Source organism: Pristiophorus japonicus, unplaced genomic scaffold (genome assembly GCF_044704955.1).
Source record: "Pristiophorus japonicus isolate sPriJap1 unplaced genomic scaffold, sPriJap1.hap1 HAP1_SCAFFOLD_2090, whole genome shotgun sequence".
Taxonomy (NCBI): Eukaryota; Metazoa; Chordata; class Chondrichthyes; family Pristiophoridae; genus Pristiophorus; species Pristiophorus japonicus.
Genome location: NW_027251789.1, coordinates 4,989 through 20,129, shown reverse-complemented (window position 1 = coordinate 20,129; position 15,141 = coordinate 4,989).

The following is a 15,141-nucleotide window of genomic DNA, read 5'->3' as shown; positions in this document are numbered from 1 at the left end:
AATGTGCTGTGTGCGGGTCCTCCGGGATATGGGGCATGTGCTGTGTGAGCCCCTCCGGGAGATGGGACATGTGCTGTGTGAGCCCCTCCTGGAGATGGGACATGTGCTGTGTGAGCCCCTCCGGGAGATGGGACATGTGCTGTGTGAGGGTCCACCGGGAGATGGGACATGTGCTGTGTGAGGCTGCTCCGGGAGATGGGAAATGTGCTGTGTGCGGGTCCTCCGGGATATGGGGCATGTGCTGTGTGAGCCCCTCCGGGAGATGGGACATGTGCTGTGTGAGCCCCTCCTGGAGATGGGACATGTGCTGTGTGAGCCCCTCCGGGAGATGGGACATGTGCTGTGTGAGCCACTCCGGGAGATAGGACATGTGCTGTGTGAGCCACTCTGGGAGATGGGACGTGTACTGTGCGAGGTTCCTCCGGGAGATGGGACATGTGCTGTGTGAGCCCCGCCGGGAGATGGAACATGTGCTGTGTGAGGGTCTTCCGGGAGATGGGACATGTTCTGCGTGAGGGTCTTCCGGGAGATGGGACATGTGCTGTGTGACGGTCCTCCGGGAGATGGGACATGTGCTGTGTGAGGGTCCTCCGGGAGATGGGACATGTGCTGTGTGAGGGTCCTCCGGGAGATAGGACATGTGCTGTGTGAGTCCCTCCGGGCGATGGGACATGTGATGTGTGAGGGTCCAACGGGAGATGGGACATGTGCTCTATGAGGGTCCTCCGGGAGATGGGACATGTGCTGTGCGAGGGTCCTCCAGGAGATGGGACATGTGCTGTGTGAGGGTCCTCCGGGAGAAGGGGCAGGTGCTCTGTGAGCCACTCTGGGAGATGGGACGTGTGCTGTGCGAGGGTCCTCCGGGAGATGGGACATGTGCTGTGTGAGCACCTCCGGGAGAGGGGACATGTGCTGTGTGAGGGTCCTCTGCGAGATGGGACATGTGCTGTGTGAGGGTCCTCCTGGAGATGGGACATGTGCTGTGTGAGGGTCCTCTGGGAGATGGGACATGTGCTGTGTGAGGGTCCTCCGGGAGATGGGACATGTGCTGTGTGAGCCCCTGCAGGAGATGGGACATGTGCTGTGTGAACCCCTCCGGGAGATGGGACATGTGCTGTGTGAGCCCCACCGGGAAACAGGACATGTGCTGTGTGAGCCTGTCCGGGAGATGGGACATGTGCTGTGTGAGCCCTTCCAGGAGATGGGACATGTGCTGTGTGAGGGTCTTCCCGGAGATGGGACATGTGCTGTGTGAGCCCCTTCGGGAGATGGGGCATGGGCTGTGTGAGGGTCCTCCGGGAGATGGGACATGTGCTGTGTGAGGGTCCTCCGGGAGATGGGACATGTGCTGTGTGAGCCCCTCCGGGAGATGGGACATGTGCTGTGTGAGGGTCTTCCCGGAGATGGGACATGTGCTGTGTGAGCCCCTCTGGGAGATGGGACATGTGCTGTGTGAGGCTGCTCCGGGAGATGGGAAATGTGCTGTGTGAGGGTCCTCCGGGATATGGGGCATGTGCTGTGTGAGCCCCACCGGGAGATGGGACAAGTGCTGTGTGAGCCCCTCCGGGAGATGGGACATGTGCTGTGTGAGCCCCTCCGGGAGATGGGACATGTGCTGTGTGAGGGTCTTCCGGGAGATGGGACATGTTCTGCGTGAGGGTCTTCCGGGAGATGGGACATGTGCTGTGTGACGGTACTCCGGGAGATGGGACATGTGCTGTGTGAGGGTCCTCCGGAAGATGGGGCATGTGCTGTGTGAGGGTACACCGGGAGATGGGACATGTGCTATGTGAGGATCCTCCGGGAGATAGGACATGTTCTGCATGAGGGTCTTCCGGGAGATTGGACATGTGCTGTGTGAGCTCCTCCGGGAGATGGGACATGTGCTGTGTGAGCCCCTCCGGGAGATGGGACATCTGCTGTGTGAGGGTCCTCCGTGAGATGGAACATGTGCTGTGTGAGGGTCCTTTGGGAGATGGGACATGTGCTGTGTGAGGGTCCACCGGGAGATGGGGCATGTGTTGTGCGAGCCCCTCCGGGAGATGGGACATGTGCTGTGTGAGGGTTCTCCGAGAGATTGGACATGTGTTGTGTGCGAGTCCTCCGGGAAATAGGGTCATGTGCTGTCTGAGCCCCTCCGGGAGATGGGGCATGTGATGTGTGAGCCCCTCCGGGAGATGGGACATGTGCTGTGTCAGCCCCTCCGGGAGATGGGACATGTGCTGTGTCAGCCCCTCCGGGCGATAGGACATGTGCTGTGTCAGCCCCTCCGGGAGATGGGACATGTGCTCTGTGAGCCCCTCCGGGAGATGGGACACGTGCTGTGTGAGGGTCCTCCGGGACTGGTCATGTGCTGTGTGAGCCCCTCCGGGAGATGGGACATTTGCTGTGTGAGCGTCCTCCGGGAGATGGGACATGTGTTGTGTGAGGGTCCTCCGGGAGATGGGACATGTGCCATGTGAGCCCCTCTGGGAGATGGGACATGTGCTGTGTGAGGTTCCTCCGGGAAATGGGGCATATGCTGTATGAGGGTCCTCTGGGAGATGGGACATGTGCTGTGTGAACCCCTCCGTGGGAGATGTGCTGTGTGAGGGTCCTCTGGGAGATGGGACATGTGCTGTGTGAGTCCCTCCGTGGGACATGTGCTGTGTGACGGTACTCCGGGAGATGGGACATGTGCTGTGTGAGGGTCCTCCGGAAGATTGGGCATGTGCTGTGTGAGGGTACACCGGGAGATGGGACATGTGCTGTGTGAGGGTCATCCGGGAGATGGGACATGTGCTGTGTGAGGGTCCTCCGGGAGAAGGGGCATGTGCTCTGTGAGCCACTCTGGGAGATGGGACGTGTGCTGTGCGAGGTTCCTCCGGGAGATGGGACATGTGCTGTGTGAGGGTCCTCCGGGAGAAGGGGCATGTGCTCTGTGAGCCACTCTGGGAGATGGGACGTGTGCTGTGCGAGGGTCCTCCGGGAGATGGGACATGTGCTATGTGAGCAGCTCCGGGAGAGGGGACATGTGCTGTGTGAGGGTCCTCCGGGAGATGGGACATGTGCTGTGTGAGGGTCCTCCGGGATATGGGGCATGTGCTGTGTGAGCCCCTTCGGGAGAGGGGACATGTGCTGTGTGACGGTCCTCTGGGAGATGGGACATGAGCTGTGTGAGGGTCTTCCCGGAGATGGGGCATGTGCTGTGTGCGGTTCCTCCAGGAGATGGGACATGTGCTGTGTGAGCCCCTCCGTGGGACATGTGCTGTGTGAGGGTCCTCTGGGAGATGGGACATGTGCTGTGTGAGGGTCCTCCGGAAGATGGGGCATGTGCTGTGTCAGGGTACACCGGGAGATGGGACATGTGCGATGTGAGGATCCTCCGGGAGATAGGACATGTGCTATGTGAGCCACTCCGGGAGATGGGACATGTGATGTGTGAGGGTCCAACGGGAGATGGGACATGTGCTGTGTGAGGGTCATCCGGGAGATGGGACATGTGCTGTGCGAGGGTCCTCCGGGAGATGGGACATGTGCTGTGTGAGGGTCCTCCGGGAGAAGGGGCATGTGCTCTGTGAGCCACTCTGGGAGATGGGACGTGTGCTGTGCGAGGTTCCTCTGGGAGATGGGACATGTGCTGTGTGAGGGTCCTCCGGGAGAAGAGGCATGTGCTCTGTGAGCCACTCTGGGAGATGGGACGTGTGCTGTGCGAGGGTCCTCTGGGAGATGGGACATGTGCTGTGTGAGGGTCCTCCGGGAGAAGAGGCATGTGCTCTGTGAGCCACTCTGGGAGATGGGACGTGTGCTGTGCGAGGGTCCTCCGGGAGATGGGACATGTGCTGTGTGAGGGTCCACCGGGAGATGGGGCATGTGATGTGTGAGCCCCTCCGGGAGATGGGACATGTGCTGTGTCAGCCCCTCCGGGAGATGGGACATGTGCTGTGTCAGCCCCTCCGGGCGATGGGACATGTGCTGTGTCAGCCCCTCCGGGAGATGGGACATGTGCTGTGTCAGCCCCTCCGGGAGATGGGACACGTGCTGTGTGAGGGTCCTCCGGGATTGGTCATGTGCTGTGTGAGCCTCTCCGGGAGATGGGACATGTGCTGTGTGAGGGTCCTTGGGGGAAATGGGACATGTGCTGTGTAAGCCCTTCCGGGAGATGGGACATGTTCTGCGTGAGCGTCTTCCGGGAGATGGGACATGTGCTGTGTGAGGGTCTTCCGGGAGATGGGACATGTTCTGCGTGAGCGTCTTCCGGGAGATGGGACATGTTCTGCGTGAGGGTCTTCCGGGAGATGGGACATGTGCTGTGTGCCGGTCCTCCGGGAGATGGGACATGTGCTGTGCGAGTGTCCTCCGGGAGAAGGGGCATGTGTTCTGTGAGCCACTCTGGGAGATGGGACGTGTGCTGTGCGAGGGTCCTCCGGGAGATGGGACATGTGCTGTGTGAGCCACTCTGTGAGATGGGACGTGTGCTGTGCAAGGGTCCTCCGGGAGATGGGACATGTGCTGTGTGAGCCCCTCCGGGAGATGGGACATGTGCTGTGTGAGGTTCTTCTGGGAGATGGGACATGTTCTGCGTGTGGGTCTTCCGGGAGATGGGACATGTGCTGTGTGAGCCCCTCCGGGAGATGGGACATGTGCTGTGTGAGGGTCGTCCGGAACATGGGGCATGTGCTGTGTGAGGGTCCTCCGGGAGATGGGACATGTGCTGTGTGAGGGTCCTCCGGGAGATGGGACATGTGCTGTGTGAGGGTCCTCCGGGAGATTGGACATGTGCTGTGTGAGTCCCTCCGGGAGATGGGACATGTGCTCTGTGAGGGTCCTCCGGGAGATGGGACATGTGCTGTGCGAGGGTCCTCCGGGAGATGGGACATGTGCTGTGAGAGCACCTCCGGGAGAGGGGACATGTGCTGTGTGAGGGTCCTCTGGGAGATGGGACATGTGCTGTGTGAGTGTCCTCCGGGAGATGGGACATGTGCTGTGTGATGTTGTCCTCCGGGAGAAGGGACATGTGCTCTGTGAGGGTCCTCTGGGAGATGGGACCTGTGCTGTGTGAGGGTCCTCCGGGAGATTGGACATGTGTTGTGTGAGAGACCTCCGGGAAATGGGGTATGTGCTGTGTGAGAGTCGTCTGGGAGATAGGACATGTGCTGTTTGAGCTCCTCCGGGAGATGGGACATGTGCTGTGTGAGCCCCTCCGGGAGATGGGACAAGTTCTGTGTGAGCCCCTCCGGGAGATCGGACATGAGCTGTGTGAGGGTCTTCCCGGAGATGGGGCATGTGCTGTATGCGGTTCCTCCGGGAGATGGGACATGTGCTGTGTGAGCCCCTCCGGGAGGTGGGACATGTGCGATGTGAGAATCGACCGGGAGATAGGACATGTGCTGTGTGAGCCCCTCCGGGAGATGGGACATGTGATGTGTGAGGGTCCAACGGGAGATGGGACATGTGCTGTGTGAGGGTCCTCCGGGAGATGGGACATGTGCTGTGCGAGGGTCCTCCGGGAGATGGGACATGTGCTGCGTGAGGGTCCTCCGGGAGAAGGGGCAAGTGCTCTGTGAGCCACTCTGGGAGATGGGACGTGTGCTGTGCGAGGGTCCTCTGGGAGATGGGACATGTGCTATGTGAGCAGCTCCGGGATAGGGGACATGTGCTGTGTGAGGGTCCTCCGGGAGATGGGACATGTGCTGTGTGAGAGTCCTCCGGGATATGGGGCATGTGCTGTGTGAGCCCCTTCGGGTGATGGGGCATGTGCTGTGTGAGCCCCTCCGGGAGATGGGACATGTGCTCTGTGAGCCCCTCCGGGAGATGGGACATGTGCTGTGTGAGCCCCTCCGGGAGATGGGACATGTGCTGTGTGAGGGTCTTCCGGGAGATGGGACATGTTCTGCGTGAGGGTCTTCCGGGAGATGGGACATGTTCTGCGTGAGGGTCTTCCGGCAGATGGGACATGTGCTGTGTGCCGGTCCTCCGGGAGATGGGACATGAGCTGTGTGAGGGTCCTCCGGAAGATGGGGCATGTGCTGTGTGAGGGTCCTCCGGGAGATGGGACATGTGCTGTGTGAGCCCCTCCGGGAGGTGGGACATGTGATGTGTGAGGGTCCAACAAGAGATGGGACATGTGCTGTGTGAGGGTCCTCCGTGAGATGGGACATGTGCTGTGCGAGCGTCCTCCAGGAGATGGGACATGTGCTGTGTGAGGGTCCTCCGGGAGAAGGGGCATGTGCTCTGTGAGCCACTCTGGGAGATGGGACGTGTGCTGTGCGAGGGTCCTCCATGAGATGGGACATGTGCTGTGTGAGGGTCCTCCGGGAGAAGGGGCGTGTGCTCTGTGAGGTTCCTCCGGGAGATGGGACATCTGCTGTGTGAGCCCCTCTGGGAGATGGGACATGTGCTGTGTGAGGGTCCTCTGGGAGATGGGACATGTGCTGTGCGAGGGTCCTCCGGGAGAAGAGGCATGTGCTCTGTGAGCCACTCTGGGAGATGGGACGTGTGCTGTGCGAGGGTCCTCCGGGAGATGGGACATGTGCTGTGTGAGGGTCATCCGGGAGAAGGGACATGTGCTGTGTGAGCACCTCCGGGAGATGGGACATGTGCTGTGTGAGCCCCTCCGGGAGATGGGACATGTGCTGTGTGAGCCCCTCCGGGAGATGGGACATGTGCTGTGTGAGGGTCCTCCGGAAGAAGGGGCATGTGCTGTGTGAGGGTCCTCCGGGAGATGGGACATGTGCTGTGCGAGGGTCCTCCGGGAGATGGGACATATGCTCTGTGAGCCACTCTGGGAGATGGGACGTGTGCTGTGCGAGGGTCCTCCGGGAGATGGGACATGTGCTGTGTGAGGGTCATCCCGGAGAAGGGACATGTGCTGTGTGAGCACCTCCGGGAGATGTGACCTGTGCTGTGTGAGCCCCTCCGGGAGATGGGACATGTGCTGTGTGATGGTCTTCCGGGAGATGGGACATGTTCTGCTTGTGGGTCTTCCGGGAGATGGGACATGTGCTGTGTGAAGGTCCTCCGGAAGATGGGGCATGTGCTGTGTGATGGTCCTCTGGGAGCTGGGACATGTGCTGTGTGAGGGTCCTCCGGGAGATTGGACATGTGCTGTGTGAGTCAATCCGGGAAATGGGACATGTGCTCTGTGAGGGTCCTCCGGGAGATGGGACATGTGCTGTGCGAGGGTCCTCCAGGAGATGGGACATGTGCTGTGTGAGGGTCCTCCGGGAAAAGGGGCAGGTGCTCTGTGAGCCACTGTGGGAGATGGGACGTGTGCTGTGCGAGGGCCCTCCGGGAGATGGGACATGTGCTGTGCGAGGGTCCTCCGGGAGATGGGACATGTCCTGTGAGAGCACCTCCGGGAGAGGGGACATGTGCTGTGTGAGGGTCCTCTGCGAGATGCGACATGTGCTGTGTGATTGTCCTCCGGGAGATGGGACATGTGCTGTGTGAGGTTGTCCACCGGGAGAAGCGACATGTGCTGTGTGAGGGTCCTCTGGGAGATGGGACATGTGCTGTGTGATGGTCCTCCGGTAGATGGGACATGTGCTGTGTGATGCTCCTCCAGGAGATGGGACATGTGCTGTGTGAGCACCTACGGGAGATGGGACATGTGCTGCGAGAGCCCCTTCGGGAGATGGAAGATGTGCTGTGTGAGGGTCTTCCGGGAGATGGGACATGTTCTGTGTGAGGGTCTTCCGGGAGATGGGACATGTGCTGTGTGACGGTACTCCGGGAGATGGGACATGTGCTGTGAGTGTGTCCTCCGGAAGATGGGGCATGTGCTATGTGAGGGTACACCGGGAGATGGGACAAGTGCTCTGTGAGCCACTCTGGGAGATGGGACGTGTGCTGTGCGAGGGTCCTCCGGGAGATGGGACATGTGCTGTGTGAGGGTCCTCCGGGATATGGGGCATGTGCTGTGTGAGCCCCTTCGGGAGATGGGGCATGTGCTGTGTGAGCCCCTCCGGGAGATGGGACATGTGCTGTGTGAGCCCCTCCGGGAGATGGGACATGTGCTGTGTGAGCCCCTCCGGGAGATGGGACATGTGCTGTGTGAGGGTCTTCCGGGAGATGGGACATGTTCTGCGTGAGGGTCTTCCGGGAGATGGGACATGTTCTGCGTGAGGGTCTTCCGGGAGATGGGACATGTGCTGTGTGCCGGTCCTCCGGGAGAAGGGGCATGTGCTCTGTGAGCCACTCTGGGAGATGGGACGTGTGCTGTGCGAGGGTCCTCCGGGAGATGGGACATGTGCTGTGTGAGGGTCCTCCGGGAAAAGGGGTGTGTGTTCTGTGAGGTTCCTCCGGGAGATGGGACATCTGCTGTGTGAGCTCCTCTGGGAGACGGGACATGTGCTGTGTGAGGGTCCTCCGGAAGATGGGGCATGTGCTGTGTGAGGGTCCTCCGGGAGATGGGACATGTGCTGTGCGAGGGTCCTCCGGGAGATGGGACATGTGCTCTGTGAGCCACTCTGGGTGATGGGACGTGTGCTGTGCGAGGGTCCTCCGGGAGATGGGACATGTGCTGTGTGAGGGTCCTCCGGGAGATTGGACATGTGTTGTGTGAGAGACCTCCGGGAAATGGGGTATGTGCTGTGTGAGAGTCATCTGGGAGATAGGACATGTGCTGTGTGAGCCCCTCCGGGAGATGGGACATGTGCGATGTGAGAATCGACCGGGAGATAGGACATGTGCTGTGTGAGCCCCTCCGGGAGATGGGACATGTGATGTGTGAGGGTCCAACGGGAGATGGGACATGTGCTGTGTGAGGGTCCTCCGGGAGATGGGACATGTGCTGTGCGAGGGTCCTCCGGGAGATGGGACATGTGCTGTGTGAGCACCTATGGGAGATGGGACATGTGCTGCGAGAGCCCCTTCGGGAGATGGAAGATGTGCTGTGTGAGGGTCTTCCGGGAGATGGGACATGTTCTGTGTGAGGGTCTTCCGGGAGATGGGACATGTGCTGTGTGACGGTACTCCGGGAGATGGGACATGTGCTGTGAGTGTGTCCTCCGGAAGATGGGGCATGTGCTATGTGAGGGTACAGCGGGAGATGGGACAAGTGCTCTGTGAGCCACTCTGGGAGATGGGACGTGTGCTGTGCGAGGGTCCTCCGGGAGATGGGACATGTGCTGTGTGAGGGTCCTCCGGGATATGGGGCATGTGCCGTGTGAGCCCCTCCGGGAGATGGGACATGTGCTGTGTGAGCCCCTCCGGGAGATGGGACATGTGCTGTGTGAGCCCCTCCGGGAGATGGGACATGTGCTGTGTGAGGGTCTTCCGGGAGATGGGACATGTTCTGCGTGAGGGTCTTCCGGGAGATGGGACATGTTCTGCGTGAGGGTCTTCCGGGAGATGGGACATGTGCTGTGTGCCGGTCCTCCGGGAGAAGGGGCATGTGCTCTGTGAGCCACTCTGGGAGATGGGACGTGTGCTGTGCGAGGGTCCTCCGGGAGATGGGACATGTGCTGTGTGAGGGTCCTCCGGGAGAAGGGGTGTGTGCTCTGTGAGGTTCCTCCGGGAGATGGGACATCTGCTGTGTGAGCTCCTCTGGGAGACGGGACATGTGCTGTGTGAGGGTCCTCTGGGTGATGGGACATGTTCTGTGCGAGGGTCCTTCGGGAGAAGGGGCATGTGCTCTGTGAGCCACTCTGGGAGATGGGACGTGTGCTGTGCGAGGGTCCTCCGGGAGATGGGACATGTGCTGTGTGAGGGTCATCCGGGAGAAGGGACATGTGCTGTGTGAGCACCTCCGGGAGATGGGACATGTGCTGTGTGAGCCCCTCCGGGAGATGGGACATGTGCTGTGTGAGGGTCCTCCGGAAGATGGGGCATGTGCTGTGTGAGGGTCCTCCGGGAGATGGGACATGTGCTGTGCGAGGGTCCTCCGGGAGAAGGGGCATGTGCTCTGTGAGCCACTCTGGGAGATGGGACGTGTGCTGTGCGAGGGTCCTCCGGGAGATGGGACATGTGCTGTGTGAGGGTCCTCCGGGAGAAGGGGTGTGTGCTCTGTGAGGTTCCTCCGGGAGATGGGACATCTGCTGTGTGAGCTCCTCTGGGAGACGGGACATGTGCTGTGTGAGGGTCCTCTGGGAGATGGGACATGTGCTGTGCGAGGGTCCTTCGGGAGAAGGGGCATGTGCTCTGTGAGCCACTCTGGGAGATGGGACGTGTGCTGTGCGAGGGTCCTCCGGGAGATGGGACATGTGCTGTGTGAGGGTCATCCGGGAGAAGGGACATGTGCTGTGTGAGCACCTCCGGGAGATGGGACATGTGCTGTGTGAGCCCCTCCGGGAGATGGGACATGTGCTGTGTGAGGGTCTTCCGGGAGATGGGACATGTTCTGCATGTGGTTCTTCCGGGAGATGGGACATGTGCTGTGTGAGCCCCTCCGGGAGATGGGACATGTGCTGTGTGAGGGTCCTCCGGAAGATGGGGCATGTGCTGTGTGAGGGTCCTCCGGGAGATGGGACATGTGCTGTGCGAGGGTCCTCCGGGAGATGGGACATGTGCTCTGTGAGCCACTCTGGGTGATGGGACGTGTGCTGTGCGAGGGTCCTCCGGGAGATGGGACATGTGCTGTGTGAGGGTCATCCCGGAGAAGGGACATGTGCTGTGTGAGCACCTCCGGGAGATGGGACATGTGCTGTGTGAGGGTCTTCCGGGAGATGGGACATGTGCTGTGTGAGAGTCGTCTGGGAGATAGGACATGTGCTGTGTGAGCACCTACGGGAGATGGGACATGTGCTGCGAGAGCCCCTTCGGGAGATGGAAGATGTGCTGTGTGAGGGTCTTCCGGGAGATGGGACATGTTCTGTGTGAGGGTCTTCCGGGAGATGGGACATGTGCTGTGTGACGGTACTCCGGGAGATGGGACATGTGCTGTGAGTGTGTCCTCCGGAAGATGGGGCATGTGCTATGTGAGGGTACACCGGGAGATGGGACAAGTGCTCTGTGAGCCACTCTGGGAGATGGGACGTGTGCTGTGCGAGGGTCCTCCGGGAGATGGGACATGTGCTGTGTGAGGGTCCTCCGGGATATGGGGCATGTGCTGTGTGAGCCCCTTCGGGAGATGGGGCATGTGCTGTGTGAGCCCCTCCGGGAGATGGGACATGTGCTGTGTGAGCCCCTCCGGGAGATGGGACATGTGCTGTGTGAGCCCCTCCGGGAGATGGGACATGTGCTGTGTGAGGGTCTTCCGGGAGATGGGACATGTTCTGCGTGAGGGTCTTCCGGGAGATGGGACATGTTCTGCGTGAGGGTCTTCCGGGAGATGGGACATGTGCTGTGTGCCGGTCCTCCGGGAGAAGGGGCATGTGCTCTGTGAGCCACTCTGGGAGATGGGACGTGTGCTGTGCGAGGGTCCTCCGGGAGATGGGACATGTGCTGTGTGAGGGTCCTCCGGGAGAAGGGGTGTGTGCTCTGTGAGGTTCCTCCGGGAGATGGGACATCTGCTGTGTGAGCTCCTCTGGGAGACGGGACATGTGCTGTGTGAGGGTCCTCCGGAAGATGGGGCATGTGCTGTGTGAGGGTCCTCCGGGAGATGGGACATGTGCTGTGCGAGGGTCCTCCGGGAGATGGGACATGTGCTCTGTGAGCCACTCTGGGTGATGGGACGTGTGCTGTGCGAGGGTCCTCCGGGAGATGGGACATGTGCTGTGTGAGGGTCCTCCGGGAGATTGGACATGTGTTGTGTGAGAGACCTCCGGGAAATGGGGTATGTGCTATGTGAGAGTCATCTGGGAGATAGGACATGTGCTGTGTGAGCCCCTCCGGGAGATGGGACATGTGCGATGTGAGAATCGACCGGGAGATAGGACATGTGCTGTGTGAGCCCCTCCGGGAGATGGGACATGTGATGTGTGAGGGTCCAACGGGAGATGGGACATGTGCTGTGTGAGGTTCCTCCGGGAGATGGGACATGTGCTGTGCGAGGGTCCTCCGGGAGATGGGACATGTGCTGTGTGAGCACCTATGGGAGATGGGACATGTGCTGCGAGAGCCCCTTCGGGAGATGGAAGATGTGCTGTGTGAGGGTCTTCCGGGAGATGGGACATGTTCTGTGTGAGGGTCTTCCGGGAGATGGGACATGTGCTGTGTGACGGTACTCCGGGAGATGGGACATGTGCTGTGAGTGTGTCCTCCGGAAGATGGGGCATGTGCTATGTGAGGGTACAGCGGGAGATGGGACAAGTGCTCTGTGAGCCACTCTGGGAGATGGGACGTGTGCTGTGCGAGGGTCCTCCGGGAGATGGGACATGTGCTGTGTGAGGGTCCTCCGGGATATGGGGCATGTGCTGTGTGAGCCCCTTGGGGAGATGGGACATGTGCTGTGCGAGGGTCCTTCGGGAGAAGGGGCATGTGCTCTGTGAGCCACTCTGGGAGATGGGACGTGTGCTGTGCGAGGGTCCTCCGGGAGATGGGACATGTGCTGTGTGAGGGTCATCCGGGAGAAGGGACATGTGCTGTGTGAGCACCTCCGGGAGATGGGACATGTGCTGTGTGAGCCCCTCCGGGAGATGGGACATGTGCTGTGTGAGGGTCTTCCGGGAGATGGGACATGTTCTGCATGTGGTTCTTCCGGGAGATGGGACATGTGCTGTGTGAGCCCCTCCGGGAGATGGGACATGTGCTGTGTGAGGGTCCTCCGGAAGATGGGGCATGTGCTGTGTGAGGGTCCTCCGGGAGATGGGACATGTGCTGTGCGAGGGTCCTCCGGGAGATGGGACATGTGCTCTGTGAGCCACTCTGGGTGATGGGACGTGTGCTGTGCGAGGGTCCTCCGGGAGATGGGACATGTGCTGTGTGAGGGTCATCCCGGAGAAGGGACATGTGCTGTGTGAGCACCTCCGGGAGATGGGACATGTGCTGTGTGAGGGTCTTCCGGGAGATGGGACATGTGCTGTGTGAGAGTCGTCTGGGAGATAGGACATGTGCTGTGTGAGCACCTACGGGAGATGGGACATGTGCTGCGAGAGCCCCTTCGGGAGATGGAAGATGTGCTGTGTGAGGGTCTTCCGGGAGATGGGACATGTTCTGTGTGAGGGTCTTCCGGGAGATGGGACATGTGCTGTGTGACGGTACTCCGGGAGATGGGACATGTGCTGTGAGTGTGTCCTCCGGAAGATGGGGCATGTGCTATGTGAGGGTACACCGGGAGATGGGACAAGTGCTCTGTGAGCCACTCTGGGAGATGGGACGTGTGCTGTGCGAGGGTCCTCCGGGAGATGGGACATGTGCTGTGTGAGGGTCCTCCGGGATATGGGGCATGTGCTGTGTGAGCCCCTTCGGGAGATGGGGCATGTGCTGTGTGAGCCCCTCCGGGAGATGGGACATGTGCTGTGTGAGCCCCTCCGGGAGATGGGACATGTGCTGTGTGAGCCCCTCCGGGAGATGGGACATGTGCTGTGTGAGGGTCTTCCGGGAGATGGGACATGTTCTGCGTGAGGGTCTTCCGGGAGATGGGACATGTTCTGCGTGAGGGTCTTCCGGGAGATGGGACATGTGCTGTGTGCCGGTCCTCCGGGAGAAGGGGCATGTGCTCTGTGAGCCACTCTGGGAGATGGGACGTGTGCTGTGCGAGGGTCCTCCGGGAGATGGGACATGTGCTGTGTGAGGGTCCTCCGGGAGAAGGGGTGTGTGCTCTGTGAGGTTCCTCCGGGAGATGGGACATCTGCTGTGTGAGCTCCTCTGGGAGACGGGACATGTGCTGTGTGAGGGTCCTCCGGAAGATGGGGCATGTGCTGTGTGAGGGTCCTCCGGGAGATGGGACATGTGCTGTGCGAGGGTCCTCCGGGAGATGGGACATGTGCTCTGTGAGCCACTCTGGGTGATGGGACGTGTGCTGTGCGAGGGTCCTCCGGGAGATGGGACATGTGCTGTGTGAGGGTCCTCCGGGAGATTGGACATGTGTTGTGTGAGAGACCTCCGGGAAATGGGGTATGTGCTGTGTGAGAGTCATCTGGGAGATAGGACATGTGCTGTGTGAGCCCCTCCGGGAGATGGGACATGTGCGATGTGAGAATCGACCGGGAGATAGGACATGTGCTGTGTGAGCCCCTCCGGGAGATGGGACATGTGATGTGTGAGGGTCCAACGGGAGATGGGACATGTGCTGTGTGAGGTTCCTCCGGGAGATGGGACATGTGCTGTGCGAGGGTCCTCCGGGAGATGGGACATGTGCTGTGTGAGCACCTATGGGAGATGGGACATGTGCTGCGAGAGCCCCTTCGGGAGATGGAAGATGTGCTGTGTGAGGGTCTTCCGGGAGATGGGACATGTTCTGTGTGAGGGTCTTCCGGGAGATGGGACATGTGCTGTGTGACGGTACTCCGGGAGATGGGACATGTGCTGTGAGTGTGTCCTCCGGAAGATGGGGCATGTGCTATGTGAGGGTACAGCGGGAGATGGGACAAGTGCTCTGTGAGCCACTCTGGGAGATGGGACGTGTGCTGTGCGAGGGTCCTCCGGGAGATGGGACATGTGCTGTGTGAGGGTCCTCCGGGATATGGGGCATGTGCTGTGTGAGCCCCTTGGGGAGATGGGGCATGTGCCGTGTGAGCCCCTCCGGGAGATGGGACATGTGCTGTGTGAGCCCCTCCGGGAGATGGGACATGTGCTGTGTGAGCCCCTCCGGGAGATGGGACATGTGCTGTGTGAGGGTCTTCCGGGAGATGGGACATGTTCTGCGTGAGGGTCTTCCGGGAGATGGGACATGTTCTGCGTGAGGGTCTTCCGGGAGATGGGACATGTGCTGTGTGCCGGTCCTCCGGGAGAAGGGGCATGTGCTCTGTGAGCCACTCTGGGAGATGGGACGTGTGCTGTGCGAGGGTCCTCCGGGAGATGGGACATGTGCTGTGTGAGGGTCCTCCGGGAGAAGGGGTGTGTGCTCTGTGAGGTTCCTCCGGGAGATGGGACATCTGCTGTGTGAGCTCCTCTGGGAGACGGGACATGTGCTGTGTGAGGGTCCTCTGGGTGATGGGACATGTGCTGTGCGAGGGTCCTTCGGGAGAAGGGGCATGTGCTCTGTGAGCCACTCTGGGAGATGGGACGTGTGCTGTGCGAGGGTCCTCCGGGAGATGGGACATGTGCTGTGTGAGGGTCATCCGGGAGAAGGGACATGTGCTGTGTGAGCACCTCCGGAAGATGGGACATGTGCTGTGT